This window comes from Lathyrus oleraceus, chromosome 1, assembly GCF_024323335.1.
Source record: "Lathyrus oleraceus cultivar Zhongwan6 chromosome 1, CAAS_Psat_ZW6_1.0, whole genome shotgun sequence".
Taxonomy (NCBI): Eukaryota; Viridiplantae; Streptophyta; class Magnoliopsida; order Fabales; family Fabaceae; genus Lathyrus; species Lathyrus oleraceus.
Window position 1 is genome coordinate 407,532,525 of NC_066579.1, and position 8,431 is coordinate 407,540,955.

At 36.8% G+C, this 8,431-nt stretch overlaps 1 long non-coding RNA gene across 1 annotated transcript; it reads right to left on the reverse strand.

Moving 5' to 3' along the window:
- Nucleotides 1-312: 312 nt before the first annotated feature.
- On the reverse strand, nt 313-2,539 carry LOC127076118 (uncharacterized). The gene is made up of 4 exons (XR_007786760.1): nt 2,201-2,539; nt 1,987-2,092; nt 705-1,888; nt 313-589 (listed from the first exon to the last, which is right to left on the reverse strand). It is a non-coding gene; the product is annotated as an uncharacterized LOC127076118 (long non-coding RNA).
- Nucleotides 2,540-8,431: the final 5,892 nt, after the last annotated feature.

Genomic DNA, 8,431 nt, shown 5'->3' on the forward strand with positions numbered 1-8,431 from the left:
TTGATCGGGTGTTGCTTTTGATGCTGCCATGTGCGACCCTATCAAGTACAAATGTAGAGTTGAATGCTGCTCATGATAACCTTATTGCATCTATAATTCTCAAGACCAAAGATTCAGGTTCAACAGACTATGCTGGCACCTTCGGATATCATTCCCGCTCCGAACGCAAGTATTTTATGAAGAATTTGGACAAGGCATTTGATTCCAAGACCTGCATGACAAAAAAATGTAACAGTCATTGAACGAAGAAGCTTTTGCTTCAAATCTCACTGCTTTCAACTTTCCATGTGCTGTACTAGGATGGAATGCTTACATTGCACTAGTCGGCGGTAACATGGTTGTCTGGAAGGGTGCGCCAACTACTCCATTGATAATTACAAAGCTGATTGCTGAAGTTTTTGAGAGGAACAATTTACCCGGAGCAATCTTTACCGATGATGCCGATATCACATTGGTTGTGCGCTCTATTTTCTTTGCAGCCGTCGGTACTGTTGGTTAGCGTTGTAAAACCTGCCATGACCCTGCCGGAAGAACAACCGTGACAGTAACCTCACACCACATACATGTGACGCATCATGCCGTCGATACCCTGCAACAAAGCCATAGTGAAATCACAGCGGCATCAACCAAATCATGATCAAACATGGCACATACATTGTGAATTTGACAAAGTAATGCACATGAATTTTGGTTTTCGCACTCACTTCGACACATGTTCCTGCAGTAAAACAAGATATGTTTAAAATGCTACCAACTGCACCAACATCATAAGAGTTTGCTCTTGGAAACTACAATCAATTTCTTTGTTCCCGGTCCATCATGTCACCTGGCCAAAACCTCAAACCTGCAAAACTTTCATGACGGATCAACATGCATAGTAGCAGCAAATCAACCATAGCCTGCAAGAAAAAAAAAACAAACTGAAGAAAACTCAATTAATATCCAACAGAAAACTCATAGCAGTAAAAAAAAAGGATTACTCTTTTATTCCGACGAAACTTTCCTCGGGACAGTAACAGCGAACCTCACCGGCTCAAAATACAACATTTGGGATCATAAACATTGTCCTAATTCCAAATCCAAAAGTAATCAACCAAATTCAAAGCAGCCTCTTGCTGTTGTTGAGTATGTACCTACAATACCAACATGTACAGGAACTCATAGAAGTATCAAAGCATATATACCTAATCATCAAGCTATGTCTTTCAAGAACACTTCACAGGTGCAACATAGTAAGGGTTTGCCACTCAATTGGAAAGGAAAATTGGACAAAGTTCATCAACTATACTCAAAGGATCCACTCTATAACAAGAGTACAAAGCAAATTGAGCTTGACTATAGGGATAAAGGAAGAACAGGACTTGTAATTCAGAAATCAGTTAAAAACTTTCAGTTCACTTTAGAGGAGAATGGGAAGCAGACAATTTTGCAGCTAGGGAGGGTGGCAAAATCTAAGTTTGTTATGGACTATAGATATCCTTTGACTTGTTACCAGGCTTTTTCGATATGTTTGGCTTCCCTTGATGCAAAGCTGCTGTTGACTGCGACAAAGGTTGCAACTATGCATAGTCTAACCTCGGTGTCTTGCTTCAACTATCTGAAGAACTACCACAAGCTTAAGAATCCAGAGGAGCATGAACGGTTATTGCGAGAAATTCTTGTAGTTATTGCAGAAAAACTAGAATCAGCATCATTAAAAAAGTGCAAAGTAACTAAATCCAACCTACCTCAATAAGCGACATAACGGAAGCTAGAAGAACGACACCATCAATTCTCTACTGTACCTTAGAGATGTTTGCAACCGGATATTAACCCAACGGACATTTGTTACTATCCTGCAGCAACGAATCCCAAGTAAAACCAAGTTCAGACCAATACTCTGAATTCACTGCAGTAAAAGCAAAATGGCAAAGCAGCTAATTTTCAAAAAAATTCCCAAATTTAAATAGAGACGAAATTCAAAGAGAAAGCAGGAGTTCATATTACCGTTTCCGGATAATAGCATCAAATAGGACAAACTCGTTTTTGAGCAGAAAAAGCACTTCTGGAATTTGCTTCTTTGAGCTTTTGAGTATCAAATCAAAACCCTAAGCTGTGAGCATAAATAAAAGGAAGCGAATTAGTGAGAAGGAGAGAAAATCAAAGGGAGGCGACCATAAACAATAGAAACCCTAAAACCAGCCAAACAAAAAAAACCAACCTTTTGGAAGCGAAGCCTGATTTTGTTGACTGCAGGAGGAACCTAGCAGAGAGAAGAGGATTAAGCTCACCGTCACCACCGAAGGTGAGCCGTCCTATTTGTTTCTCTACTAGAAATCTTTTTTTTGTGTTTAGGTTGAGAGAGGGAGACGAGAGAAGAGCGATGGAGAGCGGCGGTGAGCGAGGTTGAGCGATCGAGAGATTGAGAGAGATAAGTGAGAGAATGAAGATTGAGAGCGTCGACGGCAAGAGAGCGATGGGGGAGCGATTCGCTGAAAGCGATTGTTTGGAGTTGTGAGAAGCGCAGAGCGAGAGAGACGGAAGCACTGTTTCATTTTGTTTTTCCTTATTTTCTTTTCTCTAATTTATTTTTAAACAAAATAAGTTTTTTTTTTAAAAACATTAAAAAAAATCGTTTAATTTTCCTAGGTTATTAGTTAATAAGTGTTTTATGTTTTCAACTTATCCCCCATTGTAAACCCAACAGCCAGGTGGCTGGGTTTAATTACTAGTAGACCAACAGATTTCTTTTTTTATTTAGTTTTTTATTTTAATCCTATTTTTAATTTATCTTGGTTTATATATATAAATTAGCATTGTAAGTAACAACTAGTCATAAGTGGTTGGTGGAGAGGGGTGGGTGCCATAGTCTCAGGTGGAGTTGGTTCAATACTCATATGTAGCATTCTTTAGTATTTCATTTTCTTTTAGCATTTTATTTTCTATTAACATTTTATTTTCTTTTAGAATTTTGTTTCTTTTAATATTTTTTATGTCTATGTTTTTTTATTAAGTTCATCATGCATGCAAAACCATTTTAAAACTATAAAAATCATTTCTTTTCTCGATTCAATATCGAGCCCATTTTCCATACCCTTGTAAGTCGATTGCTTTTTAAGCATCGCCATCAACCTCACATAGCTTACTCTTGGGCTTTCTTACAATGAGCCGGTTCCCTTGCACTTACACTCATATTTCACATCATTTGTTGTTTGGGCCTGATTTAATTATTTCATGGTTTTGAATCCCCATTTGACAAAATGTACCCCACTCCCCCGATGTGTATATAATTTTGTATTGTTTTATTTCTTTATTAGTTTTGACTGTTTAGTTAGATACTAACACAAGAGTAAAATCCACCATTCCTAGAAAATACAAAAATATGACTCGATCCAACGTCGAGTATTTTCTCAATAAACAAGTCAATTCATTTCTCCCTCCAATTTTATCCCATTTCTTTCAAACTTTCATCAAACGCTTGATTCAACGTCAAGCCATTTTTTCTAATCAAAACTAAAAAAAATATTAATCCTTATCTAAACACTTTTCAATAAAGATGGAAATGGAACGTGGTGTATACCACGCACCCCTGAGACTAGGATTCGACATGTATATCTCGCCAATCCTAGTTCTCGCCATCATCCAATTTATCCACTTTGTTTTCTCTCAAACACTTATCCAAATTTCTCTTAAACGTCCATCAACACTTGATTTAGGGTCAAGTCATTTTCACAACAAAAACCAAAATACCTAATTCTTACTTAACACTTTTCAAATAAAGGTGGAAATGGAACATGGTGTATACCATGCACTCCTGAGGTTAAGATTCGAGACGTATGCCTCGCCAATCTTAACTCTCGCCATCGTCTAAAATTGTCAATGTGGTTTCGTCAAACCCTTTTCTCAATCAAATCTAAGATACTTAAATCTTATTTAACACTTTTTCAATAAAGGTGGAAATGGAACATGGTGTATACCATGCACTTCTGAGATTAAGATTCGAGACGTATGCCTCGCCAATCTTAACTCTCGCCATCTTCTAAAACTGTCAATGCGGTTTCTTCAAACCCTTTCCCAGTCAAATTCCAAAAATACTTAATTCCTATCTTAACTTTTTTTTAATAAAGATGGAAATGGAACATGGTGTATACCATGCACTCCTGAGGCTAGGATTCGAGATGTATATCTCGCTCATCCAAGTTCTCGCCATCACTCAAAATACATCCAACCGATCAAACTCTTTTCTCGCCGCCGTGCGACTAATCAAAAACCTTTTTCATAAATGAAAGATATATTGTCTTAAGTGATACAAAACAATGTTTCGGCCACGATTGTTGAGTAGAGATAAATGACGCTTTTCCGAATGTAGATTTATAAATCCGTTCGATGTGTGGTATGCGTCCACTCCTCATCTGTTTTGGGTAAAACAATGTTTTCGTCGATTAATACAACATAACTTTCGCTAAAATCGACCAACAAACAAACATTTTTCTACCCAGAACTACGTAAGCCTTGATTTCTCTTTTGAGATACGTAGGAGCAGGATTTTTAAATCTTGTCAGGCCCACTAATAAAAAACTTAGGTTTAGTCCTTCGTTAAAAAAATCCAAAAACATTTCTTCTCTCTTCTTCCTTTCTTTCCCACCTAATAATTCGAAAAGCCTAACATTTCTAACTAACATTAATGCACACAACTGACCTAATGGTTCCCGTTGAGTACAACGGACGTGAGGGGTGCTAATACCTTCCCCTTGCGTAATCGACTCCCGAACCCTGATATTGGCTGCGATGACCATATCTTATCCTTTCTTTGTCTTGGGTTTTATCGATATTTCCCCTTTCCTTTTTAGGAATAAATAAAGTTCGGTGGCGACTCTGTTCAGTCCATCATTGCGAGCGTGCGATCGCGCTTCGCTTTGAAGTCGTATCCCCATTTTTTTCGAGGTGCGACAATGTGTACATGGACTAGTGTAAGTATTTGAGGAAGAATATCCTGAACTTCAACACACGTTTTATCTAAGGCATTTATATGTTAACTTCAAAAAGAAGTTTGGAGGTGGTATATTATTCAGAGATCTCATTATCGATGCAGCAAATGCAACCTTTTATGAAGCATGTTGTAACACCTCAAAATTTGCCCTCTTCTCTTGGGACTAGCATTATCATATTGCATATTATTTTAGGACATTAGGCATTACATATTGCATATCATGTGGTTACATTGTGCAAGCTATCCTCCCAAGTCTTGTTCAGAAGATGAGGAAGTCAAAGTGTAAGCCTAGGGTTTTATTGATTGATCATTGGCCATCTGAGGATTGGGCTGTCAAATTAGGGTTTCATGGTTCTCAATGGATATTGGTATTCATCTTGATTGCAATGATACATCATCATCATCATGGTTTGATTTCATCAGGAGATGGAGGCAGATTCCTTGAGATTAGGGTTTTGACCACTTGTCAACCCTAATCAGTTGCATTGGGCCAATCAGGGCATAATCAGGAGATGTGGTCTATGATGGATATGAGGATCATTTTATGATTATATAGAGATAATTGAGGCTAGGGTTTCACCCTTGAGCCATTTCAGTTGAAGATTGGAGCTCAGATTGATCTATGCATTGCCAGATTCATCTATCAGATGGAAAAGTCAACTGTGGTCAACTGTACATGATCTGATGGATTTGGAGGTGGAATTGAGTTGGATACACTTCATTCATGTTGGAACAAGTGTTATTTGACTTTTCAAAGCTTAAGAATGGAGAAAATCAAGTCAGAACAAAAACTGCCAAAAATAGAAAGTGACTTGTAACAGAAGTTTCCAAAAATGGAAAGTTTTTGACCTCAAGGCCACGTGTCCAAAAAAGCTTCAAATGAAAAATTGTTCAACATGAAAGTTGTAGATCTTGTTCTCACCTTTCCAAAAAGTCCAAGAACTTGAAAATCCCATGCATGGTTGACAAGTTATGGTCCATTCAATTTCAAAAATGACCCATAATCAGGAGGGCATAATTTCCACATGGAGCATCCAAATTGGAAGTTCTTTATATGCACAAACTCCATTTGACATGTACTTTCATGGTGCATAATTGGATTTCTTCAAAAGTGGTCAATGCAAAAAGTCAAATTTCAACTGGACAGTTAAATGAATCAGGGGCAAAATTGTCCAACTTGTGAAATAATTGGAATTTTTGGATGGGGATTTTTGCAACACTTCACAAATGGTATTTGAAAGTTGTTGGAATCATCATAACATGTTAAAGCTTCATGGTTTGGAAAATAACTTTTGGAATGAACTTGCAAAAATGGACAAAGTGCCATCACGTAGTGAATTTCCAAAATACTCATCCAGTGAAGGTGAAACAAGTTGCAACAGCTCACACATGTCATTTTGAGAGTGTGTGAGCTGTCCATAAGGTGGCAATGAGCTGGCATGGGAAGTTCCAATTTTGCCCTTACTTGAAATTAACCAATTTCACTAATCATTCCATTTGGTTAATTAAACATGGTTAAGTGGTGATTAAGCAATCATATATATTCATAATCATCATCTAATCATAACAGAAAAACACATTTCCCAAAATCAGATCTCAAATTCTTGGAATTCTCTCAAATTCTCAAGAACACATAGAACTTCAATTGACAAGAACTCTCTCATTTCTTGATCAATTTTCGAAATTCTTTTTGCATTGATCTTCAATCATCCTCTACTCCATCTGTTTTGGAAATTTGAATCAAAAGGAGCTTCATTCGTGACTGTTCATTTTGGAGGCATCAATGGTGAATTGAGGTTTTCATGCACTAGGAGCGATTGCAACGGAACTTGAGCACTTCACTCACCTCACACATCATCATGCTCCATCTGTTTTGACGCTACAAGCGCAAAGGTCATCGAATCCATCGCTGCCTTCGAAGTAAGGTCAGAAATCGAATTTCGCCATTGCTTGATTGCTTATATGCGTTTGATAGAACATTGAATGTAGAATCCATTGGTGCTGTTGGTTTGTAAAATAGTGAACTGTAGCTCATGTTATTGTGATTAGAAGATAGAACACCAAACCCTAACTCCATCGATTCGAAGAATTTAGGAATATTTAGGTGAAATCGTGGACATATTCGCATTCCTTGTTCTGAGACCTTCCCAACGAGTATTGATTTGTTAGTTTTGGTGGAGATTTAATGTTCTTCGCGTTCTTGAGTCCTGGGAAAATGATGAAGCAATTCTGGAAAATATGTGGAGTTTGATCTGTTTTCGCTGGCTGTGAAATTTGAAAGCTGTTTACCGCGCCATTATTGCTGTAATTACCATAATGCCATTAATGAAATCCAATTTAATTAATTTAATTCTATAATTCTTAAAAAATTCATAAACACTTTAAAAAATTCATAAAAAATGTTTAAATGATCAGAAAAATATGTGGATTTTTTTGTTGACTTCCTAATTCCCTGTAGAATTTTGTTGACTTATTGATTGAAGTTGTGCTTGGTAGAAATTAGGTTTGACCTAGGGTTGTTTCACTTGTGTGCATTTTTGATACATTCTACCATATCCATTGTGAAATCCTCATGCTCTAAAATAAATGCTTGAAAATTTTTGTGATGATTGTGGACTGGCTAATGTTGATTTACATGTAAATTTCATGAATTTTGGATTCCTGGTGTTTGAGTTATGAATTTTGGAACCTAGGTGTGACAATTTGTGTCACACCTCATTATGTCAACTTGCTGGATTTATCTGAATGATCTAGGTTTGTTAGAATGGAATGAAATTTTGCATGGATGTTCATCAACATGTTAAGATGCTATGTGAATTTTTGTGGAATTTTATGTGGCATTTTCAAATTGATTGGTATTTTTCATCTCTGTTGGTCAAATGTGCAAGCTTGTATGACATGTGTTTGGAATATCTTTATGAAATGCTCATATGGTATTGAATGAACATGAAATTTGGTATGATTGTTGTAGACACATGGTATGACATCCCTGTTTTGGTCCCAGTCATTTCTTTATTGTTTTCATGGACTTATGAATTTTTGAAGTGAATGCATGTGTTGATGTTGTGATTTGGAGCATGTAATTGTGTCTGTTTTTGTTGATTTTCATTGACATGGTTCCCTTTGTCCAGTTAAGCTAAAATTTGACATGCTAGACCTTGATTAGGTCCTGTTTAGGTGTAAATTATTTGAGGATTTTTGGAATTGTTTTGGTATGGATTTGAATGCAATAGTTCTGTTTGGATGTTTGGTGTTCCATTTGAACTAGTTTGATTTGTTTTGTGCATAAAATGAACATGATGAATGATATGGACATGGGATTAATTGTGTTGGCTTTTGTTTGACATTAATTTGATTTTGGTTGGATATCCCTTGCTGTTTAGGAATTTTTCTTGCCTTTGGACCCTAGGCTTGGCCTAGTGGTCTAGTTTCTAACATTTGATTGAGTTTTCAGGATGAAAA